The sequence below is a fragment of the Rhipicephalus microplus genome, chromosome X (genome assembly GCF_043290135.1).
Source record: "Rhipicephalus microplus isolate Deutch F79 chromosome X, USDA_Rmic, whole genome shotgun sequence".
In the NCBI taxonomy this organism is placed as follows: Eukaryota; Metazoa; Arthropoda; class Arachnida; order Ixodida; family Ixodidae; genus Rhipicephalus; species Rhipicephalus microplus.
The window spans coordinates 350,765,082-350,786,975 of record NC_134710.1 but is presented as its reverse complement, the minus strand read 5'-3'; the positions used below and the strand labels follow the sequence as shown (position 1 = coordinate 350,786,975).

General features: G+C 43.1%; 1 long non-coding RNA gene across 1 annotated transcript; it reads right to left on the bottom strand.

The window, feature by feature from the left end:
* Positions 1 to 1,934: 1,934 nt before the first annotated feature.
* LOC142777282 (uncharacterized) lies at positions 1,935 to 20,707 on the bottom strand. Its single transcript, XR_012888007.1, has 2 exons — positions 20,508 to 20,707; positions 1,935 to 2,143 (listed from the first exon to the last, which is right to left on the bottom strand). It is a non-coding gene; the product is annotated as an uncharacterized LOC142777282 (long non-coding RNA).
* Positions 20,708 to 21,894: the final 1,187 nt, after the last annotated feature.

The window sequence follows — 21,894 nt, the reverse complement described above, 5'->3', positions numbered from 1 at the left end:
CGTGCACTTTTATGTTTTCTTACGGTGAGAAAAAGCAGGAACGACTTAAAATATATACGATCGGGAAATGTGGACGTGGTTTGTTGCACTGGAAGTATATGTGCGAATTTAGGGCAGCCTTAACCAGGGATGATTCACCGCAAAGGAAAGATGCCGGCCACTTGTGCGTGCAGGCATAGTACGGGGGAAGTCACTTTCTGGCTGCATGGCTAGCACACCACGTGGAAACTGCACCATGTGGTACAGTAACTCGAAGGGTGGATTTGGTATAATTTGGTACCCTGGGTGAGTGAAGTTGCGAGCACGTATTCAACGAAAGTCCCCGAGGTGCAGTTGCACAATGCTATATTTGTATGCGCGAAAACGCTAGTGAACTCACGTTTTAAATGAGCGAGTACAATGCCACAATGATCACCCTCCACTCTTATTATTTTGTAACGAATAGACGTCGTAGCGTAGCTGCAGTATTCTTTGTAGCCTGCTCTCCACTACTCCCATATAGCGTGTGCGCAAAAAAAAAATAAAGGCAAATTTTCGTCATCTAAGTTGAGCGTATTAGGGCATGCTTCGCATTTGCGAGTGAGAGCTTACACGCTAGCTTGTTTTTGATAAGCACGCTTAAAGACGAAGAGCACAAGGCCATTGTTTTTTTTCCTTCTCTCCGCCGACGTACTAGAAGCCCAATCCCAGTGCCATACCTTTCGCAATGTGAACACGTATAGAGCAGTATGAGCGGGCATCTGAGTGTCGAACACATGCTGGCCGTTGATATCTGCGCTGAAATTGGACGGGGGAGGGGTGGAATCTCAAGATAAAACGTTCCCTGCTAAACACAAGGCCCCTTGTTAGATGCACAACCTCCGATATTGCGGTTATTGCTGTCCAGCATTCCTCTGATAGGTCGGCGTAGTGCAAACGCTCGTCTACTGAGCCAAACCGTATTTCTTACCCCTTCCCTTCATTTTTTTTGTCGCCTGTCCGTTCCTCTCCTGAGATTCCGTTGAGACCTCTCCTAAGTTACGCTCTCCTAGGTCAAGCACCCAGTCTCATCACATTTTGGTGTGCTTTTGTTGCAATGTGAGGTCACTGCACCGCTTCTTAGTGAAGCACCGAATTGAACGAACAAAGCTTCCACATGTTTGTTACTCTGTCAGTGCTTGAGAATAAAAAAATGAGAGATGTGATAGATTAATGACCTATTGCCACTCACTATGAAATAATAACAAGAGAGTTTCAGTAGGACTGTCAGAAAAAGAAACCTTAAATTATTCCGTGAAGTTTGTTACAGCGGTAATGCTGCATTTAAGTTTTTGTCACAATAATTGCTTAATAACTGATCTTGTTGTTTTTGTAATTCACAAATGTTCCAACATAGTAGTAAGCAAAGACATCTTCTGATAAGAGAGCTAATACAAAAGAAGAAATCTATGTTTTTTCTTCCTTTTCAAGCTGACACACATTTTGAAGCCGAACCTGAGCAAGATTCGATGATGAGGTCAAGCATATGTAAATAATGTAAAATATGTTTTGATCAAAATCAGTCAATCACGCAATAAATGTCCCCTCAAAATTAGTTTCATGCGAGGAATGAGCCGAAAGATCCAGGCATTTCAATCAAAGTTAGCCAGATTATCCTAACTAATGGGCGTGCCCGACTAACAATTTGTGACAAGAACAACCAGCATGGCGCATCCATTCCGCTTCATGTTTGAACACTTACCTACTTTCTTTTCGTTATTTTATTTTAAGAGGTGCATTTGATATGAACAGTGGCAGGTAGGTCAAAGAAGGAAAACTATAAAAAACCGCACCACATAAACCCAGCAAAGAGCGTATGACTTCGAAAGTTCACGAACAATAAAAAAAATCTCAAAATGTGCGATCTTAAATGATAAACCAACAAAGAGTGTTATTGAACAAAAAAAGAGAATCTATAAAGTGTAGCATGATGATTTCACCTTGATTCATTGTACACCGGACAAAGTCAAGTGATAAAGGCCAATTTATTTAAACGTTTTTGCGCTGCGTGCTATTCCGGAAGAGAACTTCGAGATTTTGTAAAGATCCATCAGAGATGTTCCATTAGCGACAACTTAGGTGCATTGAGACAGGCTTTAGATGTAAGAGGCGTGGTTTACTTCCTCTGTAAATAAAGAAGCACTTCTTGATTAATGAGAAAGTCTGTCGTTAGATTGTCTACTGTTACAAGAATAAGTTGGTTATTACTGATGATGCGACGTCGTCATGATCGTAAATTCACATCTCCATTTCAAACGATCTTTTAAAAAAAATCATTCAGGCCTGGTTGAGAACACTACATGGAGTCTCTTCTTATACAAGAATGGATGGTATACCAAGGAAATAATGCTTGCGCCACTAATTTTGTAGCACAGCAAGGTTATAAATGTTTCAATCGATGAATTTTAAATTTTTTATATAGGCTATGCAGCTTCAAATAATATATTTTTATTTTCAAATGAACTGAAAGATAATACGCCAATCACTATAGTTACGAACATACAACCACACAATCCGTTATTTACTCTTCAATAGCGCTTAAGTAGCCGGTTTAGCCCCATTTAGTTCCAGGGCAGGCTTGACATGTTCTAAAGTTATCACCACTCTACCAAACAACCTGCTGTTGTTCCAGGCTCGAGTGTAATTTCTGTAGCGAGTATTTGGATTTTTTCTCCGTCTCACTTGAAATTATTTCAGTTATTTCAGAAAAACAAATATGGCAGCTTCGCACTGGAGGTACCAAGCCTGAAGTATAAGTGTGAAGCTCGGTGGCCTTCATTGTTTTTCTGTATTTTCTTCTGTCTCTCTTTCCACATTGCTTTAGTTCTATCTGTTTCTCCTCTTTTTCGTTTTGTATCTTTCTGTGTATTTCTTTCTTCATGTATTTCTTTATCTCTTCTATTTCTCCATGCTTCTTTAACTTCTTGTTTCTCTTAATTTTTCTTTTACTTCCTCTTTATGTTTGGCTCCCTGAATTCAATTCATCTTTCATGTCTGTTTATTTCTTTTTCTTCCTAGGTATGTTTATATTTTTATGTCTGTATTCGATGACATTGTTTTTTTTTTACTTTTTCTCCGTCACTTTGTTCCCCTATCTCTCTCTCTCTATATATATATATACTTCTGTTTTCTCTTTATTTGTATTTGCGCACCCCTATAGTTTGGTGGTTATGTTGCGAAACTGCTGACCCACAAGTCGCGGGATGGAAGCCCGACCATGGCGGCCAAATTTTCAATGGTGGCGAAAATGATAAAGCTCCATGTGCTTACATTTATGTACACGTCGAACAACACCAGGAGTTCGGGATTTCCGGAGCCCTCCTGTACAGTGTTTCTCTTCATCATATTGTTGTTATGGGGGATCGTACCCTAGCAATCTTTAATATTTTATCTTTGTTTCACCTGTTTCACGGGCTCCACTTCCCCGAGAAAAAAATTGTTTAACGCTTGCCCCTGCTGTACACGGTAGTGGAGCTCTTCGTCTTTTTTTATCTCTATCTCTTTTAACTTTGTTTCTTTCTTTTTGTTCTTCTGCCTTGTTTTCTCTATATGTCTCTATTCTCTTTATCTCTATACATTTCAACTTCCTCTTTCTTTGTAATCCTTTCTCTCTCTCTCTCTTTTTTTTGCGGGTTCGTTTTCGTTTCTCCAACCAGGTGTACACAGTATTGGGGCTCACCCCACTTTGTTGCATATCCACCCGAGGAATTTCACATGTTGTAGCACAAGTTACCGAAGTCCTGAAGATTTGCACCGTTCTGATGACTCATCAATAAACTTCGTGTGTTTTGCGTGCCAAACTCAAGATAGAATTATCTGGCATGCAGTGGAGGGGGTATCCGTTTTAACCGGAAACGGGTTCCTTAACGTGAATCTAAATCGAGGTAAATATTTGCAATTCACCATCATTGTCATGAGGCAGCTGAGAAATTTCGCTCCCGTCTCCATGCTTAGCGCAATGTCGAAGCAACTGAGCTGCCTTGGGGGTTAAATATGAATGTTACTGACTTGACATGTGAAGGGCGAGTGACATTGATTGATATATGGGGTTTAACGTGCCAGAACAACATAATAATTATGAGAGAAATTGTAGTCTAGAGCTTCGTAAAGTTTCACCACCTGGGATTCTTAAAAGTGCCCCGCATCTGAGTACACGGGTGTGCAGCATTTTCGCCTACATCGAAAATGCAGCCGCTGCAGCCAGGATCCTTGGCCTGTGGGTCAGCAGTCGAGTACAATATCCATTGGTCCACCATGGCGGGGAAACGATATCTTTAGCACAGCTCAGTTTGAGCGTGAGGAAAAGATACTATGCAGACACTATACGCTCACACTTTCTTGGCTGCATAGTGCTTTTCCTTCACGCTCAAACTGAGCTGCGCTAAAGCAATATTATTTTATCATGCACCAACTTGCCCAGTCAGCAGTACGTGGCGCGGAAATTATTAAGAAAGGGTTGGAGCATTCGACGACCCAGTTTTTGCGACACCTGGTTGTTATTTTGCTGTTTATAACGCTTTATTACTCACGTTAACGTGTTTCCTTTCCTGATTTCAAGCCAGCCTAAGGCCAATTTGAGACGAAGAGGAAATGACGTGGCTCAGTTGTAGAATACTGGGCTGGCACGCAGTAGACCCGGGTTCGAATCCCTATATATGCTTAGTGTCTCTATATACTGATATTTTTCTTTGTGCGAGAGTTCTTGCAGACACCGGAGGCGGCAATAGCGACGAACAACTACGGCGCGCATGTGACTGGTGTTGTGATCTCGTAATAGCTTTCGCTGCATTACTGCGAGTGCTATATTCAATTGAGTCACAAAATAGTCGTGTGAAGTCGCGAACCACATGCAGCCCGCAGCCCACGTGTTCGAGAACCCTTGCCGTACAGTATATGCCAAAAAAAGTGCATGTCATTGCCGACTCAGTAAGAAAGAGCTTGCAGTATCTTAGTCAAATTCTAGCTAGACAACATGCCTGCAGGCAGGAAATCAAGTCAAATTATCACCGCTTCTACGCGGCTCCGTAGCCGTGTCCCAGAGAAACCGGCCCAATTGGAAGTGGCCTTTACAACAGCCTGGACAAGAATTACCCGGGACTTTAGGTCAAGTTTTTCCTGGCAAGATAAGGCCTGCGGTTAGGCGTGACATTTCCTTAGGTGGCCCGGCCCTTACGCGGTGGCGGAAAAAAAGCATTAATTTACACTTTTGAGAGCGGTTTCTCGCCATTAATGCGGCGGATAATATGACTACAGGTTATTACAAAACCATTAGTGTCACAATTACCTACATTTGCGAGTCTAACATGCAAAGCACACACAGCCCTGGAATCGAACTCGGGACCGCATGCACGTGCAGCAGACTTGTTACCCATTGCACCACAGCGCCACCACATGAAGGCGAGTCTTTTCAAGAGGGGTATAAATCTAGCAAGTGGCTTTTTGCAAACCATCGGCGGAACCCTGAACTGTTTTTGTGCCATATGAATGCATTTGATCAGCGAATAGTTTGTAGGGCATCATTAACTCCAGACAACCACGGTGAGCGCTTTCGGCTCCGACTTCAGTCGTGGTGCGCCGTTCCGCAAGAACGATTAACGTGTGTTGCGCGTCGTTTTAGTGCTTCCCCGTGAACCATGGGTGTTGCACTCACCGAAATTCATGGACGAGGCTGTGTTCGACAGCCAAACACACAGCCCGTGCGTGTGCTGTGAGCAATTTCGCTCATTTGTGTCGGGAGGCACGCTCGTGTCAGTGACAGCATCCTATCCTCAGCTGTTTGAAGAGAATGCGCTTGCTCCCGTAAACGTTGCATGAGTGTTTTAGCGTGTCTACTCCTATATTTGCATTTCGTACGCGCGAACTGCCGCGAGCTGCACGCTGGGGCAGCAGCGCCTTCTTAGCATTCCGACGATTACATATTTCTGCAAGTAGAATTATTGCGCACTATTTCGCGTTATAGAGTGGTTTTTAGTCATTTTCAGTCTTTAACTGATCTTATTTATTTAGGAGTGGCTACTCTTACCGTTATTCAGCAACACACCTCTGTTCAAGTGAATGCCGAAACGTGCGCCAAAGTCAAGCATGACGTACACAAATTAGCGACGGACAGGTTGCTCTTCCTTCAAATAAATATTGCTTCCGCACATCTCTTTCGCGAACGTCCGCGTGCAGTTGTGGTAAAGAAATGACTCAGAACGGACCTCAAAATATTTATTCTTACTGCATGCAGTTGCTCTTTAGAAAACGGGCATTTTTTATAGCTGGTGCATCGTCTCCACAGCAGTACACTGACTGTCTTGGTCGTGGTTCACTGTTGCAAATCCATGCTGCAATGTGAAAACTGTACTTAATATTCAAAAGAGTGAGCAAGTGTCGGTGACATACGCTCTCCTGCTGACTGCTGCACCTGACTTCTGACTTCAGTACTTGATGTTCATCATCAAATTACGCAACCACTAATGAAACATCGACCAATAGATTTTTCTCTGTCTCACTGCCTTCTTTCTCTGTCTTTCTTGTCTCACTGCCTTTTTTCTCTGTCTCACTGCCTTCGGTTTGTTTCTTTTTTGCCATGCTTTCCTAATATCCCCAGTTCAACTTGTTTCGTAGAACACGAGCATCAACATGCATAAATGCAATGTTTCAGTTAGCTGTCGCGCATGCACCAGTACTCTTTTATTTTGGGCTTGACACAATGGCATACCTCGAAAACTGATCAACGGAAAATTGTATCTACTCTTATTGAAATCGAAAGAGTAACACTGTGACTGCATATCCCAGTGTTTGCCCAAACGCAGAGAGATGTATGACATCTTGAATAAAGTGGGCCGTGGGGCACTGGAAAATGTTTCCGTCACAGACCATCTTGTAGAAAAACGACCATCACAAGACAGCGGGACGAAACGGCGGCGCACAAATGCCACGGCATGCAGGTCATGGTGAACGTGATGCCGGCGCATCGCCGGGCTGGCGAGGTGGCAACAGGGGGGGGGGGGGGGGGGGGGGCGTTTTTTTTTTCGCGTTCGCGCTTGTCGCTGAATGGTTCTGCGTAAGTTGATGCCGGATTTTGGCGCCAGGCCGGTGCGACGGAAATGGTGGCTCTCCACCCCCCCCCTTTTTTTTTCCTTCTTGCACCTGCTCCTACCGGCCATAGGTGTTACTTCCGCGCTGTGTGGCTATCGCGGGTGTTCTTTATTGTTGGGCTCCCTACAGACAGAATTTTAGTCAGTAAGCAGGAGCGCGCTGCCTATATGCCGTTCATTATCGGCACCTGATTGAATGTGTAGCGCTGTACCTATAATTGTCAGCTTTAGTCTTTCTATCTAGTTGACACCGCGGGCTCATTGAGATTTTCCCATGTGTTGTGCACTCTAATTTGGACAACTTTTCTGTGGCTGTAGAGGGTGACAAGCCTATGAAAATCTTCATAAATGAGAATTTCAGTAGATTCAACGCAGTGTGCGACATATCTGCATGGTTCTCTCGACGTACAGTGAGAAACAAATGCGACGATCGTAATTAACTCCACAACGACGGCCTTTCTGAACGCTCGACAAATGTATAGCAATTATACCAACCACGCTGTGGAACAAGTATAATAACCAAGTATGCAACCGTTGCTAAAGATAGGACGCAAAGTTATTTTAAAATGAAGCTAAACAACAGCACTGGCATTTTCTGTAGACAACTTTGAGTGATTAGTATTTGCTGTCAAGTTCAGCGTTTCCACAAACGCGTTTAAGGATCACTGGAGCACCATCTCTTTCATTAGCTACACCGTCACGGTTATCGGTGTTTGTCAACACTTACTGGCCACAACAGCAGTCACACAGAGCACCCATTCATTTCTTTTTTTTTTGTATTATGACATGTCCCCATAAACTACCGGGCTTTTTTTAATCGGGTATGCTCATATTTGGGTGCGCGTGAAAGGACCACAGGTGGTCGCAATTTTCGAAATCCTCTACGACGGTGTCTCTCATGTAAATATGGTTATTTTGGGAGGCTAAACTCCACAGATCAATCAATCAGTCATCTTCAGGTGAGTGGAACACTTTCTTTCATCAAGCGCGTGAGTGGTTCGGCGGTCTTTTTGAAGTTTTCTACAAAGCGCTGATAGTACACGCACAGTACGAATAATCTTCGCGCACCTTTCTTGCCCTTAAGCCACAGAAAGTTCACAGTGACTCAATTTCTCGGGGTCTGGCAGTACTTCCTCTGCGGTGGGGACGTGGCTCAGAAAGTTCAGTTGCTCACTGTATGCGAAGTGGCCTTTTCTGGTTTCAGCGTTAACGCGGACATATTAACAGCTTCGAGCACACTCTAACCTATCCAGGTGTTCGTGAAATTTCTGCGAAAACGCTACGAAGTCATCAACGTAAACGAGGCAGGTGTTCAACAACTTTAGGCTGACTAGTACGGTATTTATCACTATTTGACGGTAGCGTACTTAAGGGGGTGGGGCTGGGTGGTGGGGGGTTCAAATTTTACTTACCGAAACGCCGCCCCCCCCCCCCCCGAAACGACAATTAGTTACGTTGACCTCCACGTAACCCAATAATAGCAATTGATACGATATTACCCGTTACAGTTTCTGAAATGTAAAAGTACCATTGCTTTTAGTGACCAAGGAAAGCACGGAGTTTCCTGCAACAATGGTACTTGTAACGCGTCACCTCATACGCAATTCAACAAATGTAGCATAACAGTTTTCAAACACAAGATGTCGCTTATGATGCCGGTGTTTTCCCACATGATGGCGACCACGCATTAACAACTTTCTCAATGAAATTGTTTTCACGAGCAGATTCTATCCAGTCGGGATGTTTCTAAATGTAGTGTTATCGAAGATAGCTCTTAGATGAGCTTCTGACCTACATGCGATCATCCCCCCCCCCCCCACACACAAATCTGTTCAATTGTAACTCATTTGTCATTTAGCTCTGCCTCATATTTATCCTCGGCTATATATTCCACGTATCCTCTCTAGGCAGTCAAAGAGATGGAAGAAAAGGTAAATAAGAAAATAAAAAGAAGCCTACAATATCGGAGAAGTTGCATTCATTCATACTCAACATATAGGTCGATCAAACGAGCACTGTGGTTCCGCCTGCACTCTGGCCTAATGCAGCGTGTGCACTCGTCTCGGTTCCAAGTCACCGCTGTAAAGCGTGTGCTCCGGTCCTATATAAAAGCGCGCAGTGTAGGGGAGCTAGTGTGAGCCGAGTAAAGGACCATTGCAGTAGCGGTTAATAAAGGTGTGGTAATAGTCCGGATTGTTAGAGTATGCGCTGAATGAGCGCATGGCCAACGACCTACTCTGGCCAATCAGGCACCGACCTCTTCATCGCAAGCACTCTTTGTGTCCATGCCCGATTTTTGAAGTGGTCCTGGACTTGATACAGTCCGCTTTATTACGCATACACTTTCAACCGTCCTGCACGTCGTTGTGGCGCATTGTGGTATGTAGAAGCGAAATGACACGGAATGCTGCGTGAGAGACCCCCATACGCGTTTCACGCTCGATGAGCCTATGCGTGCGCAGTAATTCAATAGAGCGTGAACGGCGCGAGGCAGAATGATAATTGCCTCGTTCGATTAAGCATGACCACGCTTCGAGATTTCTCGTCACTCTGCCTTTCAGTTTACTACTGTCTCCAAAAATACAGCTATCGAACTGTGCAAGCCGGTGGATAAACCTGTTATTCCAGCATATAGATCGTTCGACTGTTTGGACAATTAGGGCAGTACCTCTCAAAGCAGCTCGCAGCGATCGATCGTTATGTGTTCATGCCAGCTCTTTTAACGATTTCACCGGATGCCTTCACACTATTAGCTGGCATAAAAGACCCTCTTTTTCTTGGTTAAAAAACTTGAAATTCTCTTCAGGGCAAGAGAGATTATTTGGCACAAAACGTATTTTGATTGAATTGGCAAATGGTATTGTATGTTACTGGCTGTTTGCCTGCAGTTGGTCAGTTCAATGGCTGTTAATCTGATCAGCGCAGGCATGCATGATGTAGGATCTAATCACCGATAATTCAGCTTCGCGACCGTACTACCGGCAAGCTTTCCGCGAAATATTTTTCTTGTCGCCATGCTCTTACAGGTCGTTAAGTATCTCAGCGGTATTGCTTCTTCAGCTTACAGCAAATAAAGAAAGTAGTTTTTTTGCCCAAAAAACAGAACCACGGTCAGCGCGTGCATGATAGCACAGGCGATACGATAACTGGAAAAAAAGCTCTAACAGCGAAAGCCATACTTTAAACAATGATTTCAACAGTTTTTTTTGCTACCACCTGCATTATCTCTAAAAAGGAGAGATGAATCATTTCTCGAAAACAGAAAAAAGCAGTGGATCACAACTCGCATTACTACTGCTGTAGGGATTGCGTATTTTTGAGTTTGATATCATGACGATGAAGTGACAGCAAAATTCAATATTTTTGATGATAGCAGCAAAATTTCTACTCATCAAAAGATGTGACAATTGAACGTATTCTATAGTTTTTCGTCTCAAAGTCACTAAACTGGTAAAATAATTATTCTCTACGAGATGACTACGCGTAATTAAGGCCAGATAAGAGACAGCAATGTTCATGGAAAGCTCGGTACACCAAATTTATTCTTTTAATTCACTTTTTTGCTTTTTACATACCTTCGCTGTATGACAACTGATTCAAACCACAGCAGCTAACGCGAAGTTATCCTGTTTTCTAGCGTCATTCCTAAAAGACGAAACAAAACAGCGGTGAGGGAAAATATTTTCCCAGAATATATCGCAGACCTACAGCATAACTTTTTCTCCGATTGGTTCTTTGTGGTGGGTTTTTCCTGTCATGCATTCGTCTTTCAGGACATTTCTTCTAATTACTTTGCGTAAGAAACCTTGCAATCATTCCACAGCGTTATAGCAATTATGTGAGAATAGACTGCTTGTTTCAGAAAAAAATTGTTTTATTACCAAAAAAACACACTGCTCTTTATCTAAATAGATCTGTTCGAATTAGGTGAATGATTTTGCCTGTCGTGTGGATTGATTTACGCTCGAGGAAACATTTCCGAGCTTACTTTGTTGGTAAACCCGAAATAAAGTACGTCGAAAAACGTGTTTGTGATTGGTTTACGGTGATATTTTAAAAATAAGGCAAAAAATTCAAGCAACCCAAAACGATTATTCAGTGAATTACGCGGAAGAATCGGTGGTGCGGGAAAATAACGCGTACCTGCTCACAGAGTGTGTTTTCAGTCAGATGCATGGAATTCTGTGTGCGAGTTAAAAATCACCTGGTAAGTGCAATGCACACTGCGAATTGTTTATGCAGCGACGCCTCACTCTGAATGCAAAACTAAGAGCTCAATATTGAAGGCATACTTAGCGGCACAAATAAACAACAGAAGCTCCATATTGAAGGGCTTCAGGAAAATATATCAGCATGTAAATTCAGCTTCGTAGTCCGCCTCGGTGACGGGAGTGTTTAGCGTGTGTAAATATTTCGCTTCAGATGTTTCCTTGGAGAAACAGTGGAAACATCTTCAACACAAATAAGGAAATATATAAGGGAAAGAAGTGTACACCTAAGGGCTCGTTTTTCCGTGTTTTAACACAATATTAATGAGATCTAACAGACAGTAATGCCAAGGAATGTACAGGTGAAGTTATTAGAACCAATGAAATGTAATAAGAAGATAGAAAAGTGGATGAAAAAATAACAAGCCATGAGCAGGAATTGAACCTACGACATTCGAATAACGCGTTCGAGGCTCTAACCACTGAGCTACCGCAGCGGCCTTCCCTCCGTCCACTTTTTGGGTTTATATGTGAATTTAGAAGTAGGAGTGACAGTCAGCGCCATCTATAAGCCAAGCGACGAGTGTGAAAACACTCTTTTATCGCATTTTGGCGTCACGTAGCACGTGAACTTATTATGAGCGGGCAGCTGATAATAGTCCCTCGTATACAACCTAATGACACCAAGTCTGCCAGTACGAGACCCTCGTTTTAATGAAATAAGGGAAAGAAGTGTATATCTAAGGGCTCGTTTTTCCGCGTTTTAACACAATATTAATGAGATCTAAGAGACAGTAATGCCAAGGAATGTACAGGGGAAGTTATTAGAACCAATGAAATGTAAATAACAAGACTTGGTGTCATTAGGTTGTATACGAGGGACTATTATCAGCTGCCCACTTATAATAAGTTCACGTGCTACGTTACGCCAAACATGCGCATAAAAGAGTGTTTTCACACTCGTCGCTTGGCTTATAGATGGCGCTGACTGTCACTCCTACTTCTAAATTCACATATAAACCCAAAAAGTGGATGGAGGAAAGGTCGCTGTGGTAGCTCAGTGGTTAGAGCATCGAACGCGTTATTCGAAGGTCGTAGGTTCGATTCCTGCTCACGGCTGGTTATTTTTTAATCACTTTTCTTTCTTCCTATTTACATTCCATTGGTTGTAATAACTTTCCCTGCACATTCCTTGGCATTACTGTCTGTTAGATCTCATTTATATATATATATATATATATATATATATAATCTGCTATGGGAATGAAGCTGACAGGTACGCCTGAATGAAAGTGGTGATTGAAGTGACTAAACTCAGCATTGCGAATGGGAAACTACACCCAATGAGAAAAAGGGAGAGACAGATGTAGAAGAATAAATATGGTTCTAAATAATTGGCAAGAAGGGAAGTGATTAAAGTGTTGTCGTAGAAAAAATTTCAGAAGGCCTTACAACAAGCCGTAGTACACTAAGATACATTGTTGAGCGCGTGAGTACGAGCCCCTTAATAAAGGGTAAGATTAATATATGACGTTCGGAGAAATATAATTTACGACTTAAAACGAAGCCTTAAGACAACTTTATTTATAGCGCAGCTTTTAGGCACACGTTCATGGCTTCAGAGTCGACCATTGTCCATTGGAGTAACCGCTTACAACCAAACATTTCCAGGCTAGGGCGCATACAGCCACATGAGACACTTCTTTTGCCGAGGTTGAAAGGATTACTCTGGCATCTTTCCGGCTAAACAATATAAAAAAATTGAGTACGAATAAAGGTGAACAACAAAAAATCCTATATTTACAAAAAATGATGTGGCCAGCTAGATTACTCTACAATATACGCCACCAAGTAAGAGAATAGAAAAAAAATATTGAGCAGCAATATTTCTAAAACTAAAGCGTTGGGTGTAAGTGCAGTATGCGCCACCGAGCCACAATGTCCAAACCTAGCCACACGTTACACCCTGAGCAGTTGCACACGTTAAAACTGGGCAGTTTAAAATAGCTTCCTCGATCTTTGAGCGATTCACTTGTTTTTATGGCTGGTCTGATTCTACGGTTATGCTACGCAATATTATTCCCTTGAGGAGACTCCTCTCATTACATTCTATTTTCTTCCTTCTTCTGGTTATTTTTATTTTTGATTGTTTACTTTCTTTCTTTTTTTACTTAGCAGTTGAAGGTACTAGCGTACGTCTATTTTGGGAAAGCTGTTTGCCACAATGAAGGCCGGAGTTAAGTTTGTACTTGAGCCATCTTTTTGCCATCTCTTTTACTATCATACAATTGATCTGGCATTAGACACTCTCACACAGGATCATTGCCGGTAACGAATATCAGAACCGAGCTGCACACCGAATGAATGAGTGTGGCGACGTTCATGCAGTAGCGTCCCGGCAACCAAATATTGCTCATTTTCATTACCCCACGGCGTCTACTTCAATACTTGAGCGTTAAAGAGGTCGTTTCGCTGTACATACTAGTGTCGGTGTGAGTGCTTGAGCCGTTGACTCTGAGCGAAAAACATGCCTTACCTGCAAGCAAAAAATTGGGATAGATACAAATAAATAAATAAATAAATAAATAAATAAATAAATATTTGGCCCAAGCAAAAAATGTAAGCCCGACCTTTTTCATGGCAAGCCGATGTTCTTAGGCTGTAATGCTTGCAACTGCTATGTAAAATAAAAACTAGAAAAATTGCAAGAATGTCAACTTGTGCGTAGGCTCCCCTTAAGGCACAAAATATCACACGGCAGAATCCTAGAATCGCACCTGCCATAAAAAAAAAACAAGTAAGTTGTGTAATGAATAGGATGTTTGAAGGTGCCATCCCATCACAACGTGTGCAGCTGCGCACGTGCATGTGACACCTTAGGGACGGATAAAAGGTACGTCGCCAGGTTCAAAACTAATAATTACTGCGAAGTAGGCACATCGCTATTGTGCACTGAGTAAACACTCGAAGATAAGTTATAGCGGCCAGTACTGAACGAACAAACGTTCGTTTCTATGCGGCATGGTTGAAGGCGATGCGCACGGCCTGCAGATTGCGCTATCGTGTTCTACACTTGACGCGAAGTTCTAGCATCATGCAAGTTTTTTTTCTTGGTGAAATCTGAAACAAAAAGCAAAAGTTTGATCAGGGGCATACGGCCAACTAGACCTTAAGTGGAGATTGAACGCCACCCGTAACTTGCCACTACTCATTGAACAATGCTGTAAATTATGTATACACTATCAATAAGTATGCCAAAGTATTAAAAAAGAAGTTTGTAGGTCACACCCACAGGGCGCACAAAGACGTAATGCAGACCGGAATAGACTTGAGCGCCAAAGACGGTTCCCGAGAAGACAAGACGACTAAACAAGCGCCTATTACCACCGGGCTTTATTGGAAAACAAAAGCGGCAGGTTATAATGCACAGTACTCCCCAAGTGAGCCTCCGCACACATTACTAAGTAAAAGAGGCAGGAAAATTTGCGCACAAGTTATTCTCTGTAAACTGATACTCATTACCCGAAAACACTGCATTTAGGTTAAAGGGACCGACAACTGATTTTTATCGACTCATTTTTTTCCGGCGCTACCAAAACCATATTGTTCGCAGTGTTCGCAGCTGCAGTAGTTACTCCCCAAAGCACGTAGTTATTTTAAAAGCAGTATTTTTCATTTTGAAAGGCTCTAAACATTGACGTGCCTTTTTGTCCAGCAACGCTTAGGCCCGTATTCTCAAACGCTCCTCCACTCGACCCTTCACTCGAAACGCTCGTTAAGCGGCGTTTTCCCATTCACAAACCACCCTTCCCTTGAAACGCTTCCTTCACTTGAAAAATCTTGAGCGTTTCCTCGAGATTGTCAAGGAAGCGATCGAGCTACCTTGAATCGTCCCTCGAGTGAAATATTTGCGCCAGCATCGCGTCCATGGCGGAGCCCGTCTCACTTTGACGGCGTTTCTCGATCAAGTAGGCTGTCACCGCCGCGTTCTTTCGACAATGACGGTGCGCGTTTACTACAGAGCTGTCTTCGAACGGTTCAGCAACGGCTACTGTGGCGCCGGGACAAGCGGGCGTGGTGTCAAAAGGAGCACTCACCAGTGCCGTGATGTGTTGCGTTCCGTGCATGAGCCAGTGGATTACCTGCCTTCGGGTGTGCGTATAATCTTCGTGCGAGTGCTCCATGACTTACTGCGGATTCCAGTGCTTTGAAGTGCTTTGATGAAGCTCGCACACCGCATCAGTTCAAGCGTGGTGCGAAAGCTTGACAAGCAAGCGGCATAGTAAACTTTTCATGCACTGGGTTCACCGTACTTTAGAGTGGCTTCCTCTCCGGTGAACCTTTGCTGCCGTAGCCGAAATTTACGACGAAGCACACCTCCGTTAGACGACCATCTGGAGCGATGAGAAGGTAAGTTCTCCTGTGTTTTTTCATTTTTTTCCCTGCTTCGGTCAGATTACTATTAAAGACAGTTTAAGAAAAACACAACACAATACATTGGGCGCAATGAGTGTGCTGCTGTAGCTACTACGCGTGAAACATAGCTTCTTTATACAGTGTCTATGCAGCTCACAATACCAATGAACAACCAAGTACACAATTACGGGATCAATTGATTGATTGATATGTGGGTTTAACGTCCCAAAACCACTATATGATTATGAGAGACGCCGTGGTGGAGGGCTCCAGAAATTTGGACCACCTGGGGTTCTTTAACGTGCACCCAAATCTGAGCACACGGGCCTACAACATTTCCGCCTCCATTGGAAATGCAGCCGCCGCAGCCGGGATTTGATCCCGCGATCTGCGGGTCAGCAGCCGAGTGCCTTAGCCACTAGACCACCACGGCGGGGCACACTCAGGGGATCAAGCAGATGATCATGCTCTGTGAAACCTGCATGTACGCAAAAGTGCGTCGAGTGTCGTATGAAAATGCAAACATATGAAATATAAATACCGCAGATAAATAATGAGATTGTTTTTTTTAATTTAACCCCATTCCTACCCTTCGAAGAAGAATTGCTGGCTATGGCACTGATTCGTGCAATTAAATAATGAAATTATATACGAATATGCCTGGTCAGCTGCCCAAGTGCCTGAGCCTAACATGTGTCAAAATAGTCAAGGCTCAATACTTCAACCATGTCTGTTCTTGAACGCGAGACATACTAATGAATGTGTGCACAGCTATAATTAAAGAAAAATGCGGCTTTGTATCTAAGCTATTACGTTTTTCTAATAATATTTCTTGCCTCTTTTGTGCAGGGGACCAGCTGTCGACAGAAGAACACAGAGAAAAGGCCTCCTAGAATCTGCCGTATTATCAATGCATTACACAGCTTGCACGACTGTATACAAAAGCACAAAAACAGCAGTGAATGCGTGCAGCTACACTGCATTAGGCGCGCTATGGTGTCTACTTCTTTAATCTTATTTATGATGTCCTCCGAGCTCGTACTTTATCTTTACAGTGTGTAGGTTGCATATGTTTGATTGATGAACACTTTTCATTTGCATTCTTATGTTTGCCACGTTGCTCCTCATCAGCCACATGTAATAAAGGTCCATTTGCCATTCACAACTTCTGTTTTGTTCATTTATCAATACATAATTATCGTCGTGTTTGTCTTTTCATGATGAGACAGGACTGCAAAAACCACTTTTCCGATTCTACAGGAAAGCAGTTCTAGGAAAACTAAACTTGTTTTATATAAAGCAGCACCACTCCTCTTCCACGGAACTGAGATGGCGTGGTTCTAACTGGTAGACTTGCTAATGATTCAGCAATAGCGGATAATTTATTTACAGGGTTCCGACAGGATGTATCCGCGATGACTGCAATACTCTTGAGCATTTTTCACCACTTTGTTGCACTGGTCTTCCATAAATCAGCAGAATATTATACGCTGCTCTTCACGACGCTTTCTCGAAGGTTGATAGAACCCACAGGATAGTTTTTAAAACAGAACAGCGCCAAAAGTCAGACGCGGCTTCAATTTTATGATTTCCAAAAAAATAAAACATCCCCTATAATTTATAGTGTGCCGGGGCTTTGGAATGCAGCACAGACACCACGATCCTTTTCAACAGGTATTTACAGTAGTTATAATGCAAATAAAATCCAAAACATTATTGCGAAGGTCATTCATGCACTAACGATTGTGCTTCTGAGCATGCAGATGAAGGAGACGGGAAAAAAACGTAAGACGTTGCCGCTGTGTGAACTTAGAGACGGAAGCTACACAAATTTAAAGGTTACTTCTATGCGAATCTGTCAAATTAGACGCCTCCACAAATGCAGGGCAAATATTAAAACAATGCAAAAACAATAACTTATTCCTTGGAAGTTTAAAATGTTAAAGTTGACACACACACACACACACACACACACACACCAGTCCCTGTTAAACGACTATATATGTTACTAAATGAAGAAAACAACTTTGAAATGTATTTTTCACCAATAGGGAAAGAAAGTCACACGATCGTTTTTCTTAAATTGCGTAGCAGTCTAATTCGAACGCTCAGCCACGAGTATAACATGCCTAGTTTTTAACGCTACCCTGGTATAACCTTGAATATCAGTTGCGAGCAATGTCTTTCAAATTTCCTATTATACGCAGAGGAGCAACTACGAAAGTGCCACGGTGAAATTCGCAGTAAATGAGAAAAATAAACATTGCACAGGCCCCTGAAATTAGGAACTGTGCACGTACTCCCGTAGCGAGAACGAATTTACGCACGAGTAATCCTTATACATATTGCGGTGGTGAATGCTAAAAGCACGCCAACATACTGTGATATATAGTAAAAAATACTCCTTCCACCGCGTTATACATTCGGTGGCTACATTAGTGATCAGAAGGCTCTCAGTAAAGCGAAAGTAAACAAAGCAACAAACCATCTATTGCACTTCCTGTCCTCACTCACGTAGTTCGTTAATCACCCCGGCGAAAGTAGGCTCTCAAACGACACACACGCAAACACTACCGTAAATATAAACTGTAACTAATAGACGCATACAAGACAAAATACACTAAGCAGGTAGACACGTTCAGCAGCAGACGAAATGTCATCAGCTGTTCGTTCAGCTGCCCATGGGTTCGACTGTTGCCAGACTCGAAGGAGGGTTTCGCTAACTGTATCAGCACAAGGCTTAGGGAAACAACACTACCACTCTAAATGCACGTATTTTGCTGTAATGTCACTTTAGAAAAAAGAATAACTAGAAAAGGCGTTCTCCTAATATACAAAGATAGGCAGTTCTTAACTACAATTGCGAATACTCTCGTTATCAGGCGCTTTTCTCGGCGCATGCAGTTCACTCAAGTGAACAGAGCATTTCCAAGGCCTCCCTTGGCGAAGGAAGTGTGGAGGAGCGTTCATGAAACGCAGTGGCCCCTTGAGTGGAGGAGCACGCTTCACCTTGACATCGTCAAGTCGAGGGGAGCCCTTGAGTGAAGAAGCGTTTTTGAATACGGGCCTAAATTCCTGTACCTTCCCTCTAGGTGCTAGCTCATTGATTAGCTCCTTGCATATCAGATTCTGTCGTCCCTTCTTGAAGTCTAGGTGAATTCGAGACCGTACCATTCTATGGTCACGTAAGACTATGAGGAGTCGTTCAAAGCAAACGCTGCAGCAGCTTACTTGGTCATTGCCACCGTGATAGATTTCACTGCAGCTGCATTAAAGAATGTCCCATAAGTGCAAAGTTCACACATGCCTTTGTGGACTAACTAAACTAAGTAACTACCTAACTTACAAACTAATTACCAATTGACTGTCTAACTTGCTAAATGGATAAATGGCTAAGTGATTTAGTAACTATTTAACGATGTATCTAGCTAACTAACTTACTAACTATACTTGCGGGCAAGTTTTGTCGACAAGGAAGCCACAGCTACAGAGCCAAATAACGCGCATACTACCGCTACTGAATGTATTCCGCAATCTACGGTGGCCCCGCTACTAACTGCAGCGGATGATTACCACTGGTTCACGATTAGCGAGCCACAGGCCCGCGACTCCGTCACCTACTCGCGTGTGGCGCACCGCTCCGCGCGCGCTCAACTAATCAGGCGTTTAGCGCGGCGCAGAGAACAGACAGTGTTTTAATAGAAAACACACAACCCTTTATTGCTTTGGTGGCACCCCGAACAACCGCACAACGTCTGCTCCCCGGGCGCGGGGAGCAAAGGCACCTGCGCGCGTTCACAATAAGGGGCAACCGCGAGCACGTCACTGCTGGAAATGGCGAGCTTTGACACGCCGGTCGGGAAAAGGTCCCTCGCGGCTATGCTGCGCACTCTCACGATGAACAATGGGCCTGGTCCCGAGTGTTAGGGCAAACTTCGTACGCGTAGGCCTACGGCAGTTAAACAAGCCTGCCGTGGTGTCAAAGGCCACCCCAGGCAGGCTACAGTCCGGTGATTCACAAAGGGGACGCGGACGAAGTAAAACACGTGCTTACCCGGCGTCGACCACGGAGGAGAGAGCAGCTCCCTCGGCGCGCACATAACCGTGCCGCGCCCGCACGTGGCGAAATCTATCGCCATGCGCCGTTACCAGAGCAGAAAAAGCAAAAGGCTGTGACCGTGTGGCGAAATGTCCGCGAAATGGTCGCGGGCGTGCCTCAGATCCCTACAAATCGTATCCGCATTTTTATATGCATTAGAAATCTAGTGCTGTTTATTGTGCGTAAAGCTATTTAAGAAAGGACGCAGCACAGACCACTAAAAAGTTGTAAATATTTAACTTGTCACCATGCATTTTTGACGCACAAAAATACCGCATTTTAGGTGCCCCACAAACGCTAAGCGGCATCTTCATCAATATGAAGTGCCGATGGCGCAAATTCATCGCTTCCCACCGTGGCGGGAGACGCGTGCCAATGAAACCGAACTACTTCGCGTACAGACCACCAGAATGCTTCCCGTATGCAGAAGCTGCCCCACCCCTGGTTTCCCATCATTGCCAAGAAATAGATAGATAGATAGATAGATAGATAGATAGATAGATAGATAGATAGATAGAAACTGTTTCGTATTAAAAAATTGGCACATCCCACGTACAGTGGGAATTGATGATATGCCAAGCACTAATGAGAAAAGTCGATGTACCATTTAAAATCAGCACTACGTTACAAGGTAGTCAGACATCGTACGCAGTAAACACCTTTGGAAACGTTATGCGCACTCACGTTTCTGGGTAAGATGCAGCTTTGTTCATTAGAGTTACGTAACGACAGCACCACTAACGTTTTCAATACCAGCACCAGCACTGGTAGGGATGTAAATTATGTCGTACGCTGTAAAACATGTTTCGTCAAAATGACGGCGAGTTTCCCAGCAGCTCAATTTTCATTATTATTACCGTCAAAAAAGGCATCAGGTCTTCATTTAAAATGACGACACAGTTTTATCATTTTGACCTGTGCCCCTCAATTTATTATACAAGACTAACGTCAAATTGATCTTTACCAGTGAAAATAACTTATTGCTGTCATTTGCAAATGACAGCGCTTTCATAAGTTTTACGACTTTCCTGTCAACTCAATATACAAGCAAACAGTCAAATTGATAATAACTCACTGTGAAAATAACTGCGGATCGTTACTCGCAAACGACAGTTCACGTCTCTTTTGTGAATTTAAAACACGGCTGAACTGTCAGATCTTCAAAGTGTTACCATCAAAATGACGGCAAGTCATAGCTCCCCCATTTCAGTTTTTTTCTCAGATGTCTTTCTCGTTAATACAAAACACCACTGAATGGTTAAATTTATAACATTTGACTGTGAGAATAACTTCAAATCTTTACTTCCAAATAACAGTTTTGTCGTCAATTGGATGTCTCTTTTGTGAACTTTAAACACGACTGAACTGTCAGATCAATAAAAATTTACCGTCAAAATGCCGGCAAGCCATAGCTCCTCTATGAATGTTTTTTTTTCAGATGTCTTTCCCGTTAATTGAAAATACAACTGAATGATCTAAGTGATAAAATTTTACTTTAAAAGTGACGACAGCTCATAATTTGAAAGTGACGATGTTCATCCATCATCTTGATGTCTTTTTGCTCAATTTGAAATCGAACACACTGTTGATGTATTGTGGCTTGGCTGTCTGAGGGCATGCTCTCAATTTTAGATGACAGTGATCATCGCAATTCAACGTCTTTCTACAAAAACCGCTGTGAAAGGACCATCAATGTCGCATTTCCTCTGTAAGTTGAGAACAAGCTTTCAACAGGAAATGCAACTGCATTGTGAGCATGAAGGCCCAAGAGAGAGAGCGTATTCAGTGTCACGTTGAACTGTTGTGTGGTCTACATCACCATGCTACTCTCTGTGTAGCACCCAATAGCACCCAATAACATTCTCTGAATAGCGCCCAATAAAATGTGCTATAACTTCTTTTAAATACTTGCAAATTTATTGATTAAAGTGCTTTGGGCAGGCTGAGCACCCTCTGTGGTTTCGCGCTGCCTTTGCATTTTCCCTTCTTTTCGTCGGGTTGATTTGCCCACTGTGCCTGGAAACAAAAAGAAAGACTGAATAAATTCCTTTGCAATAAACTCCGACAATCG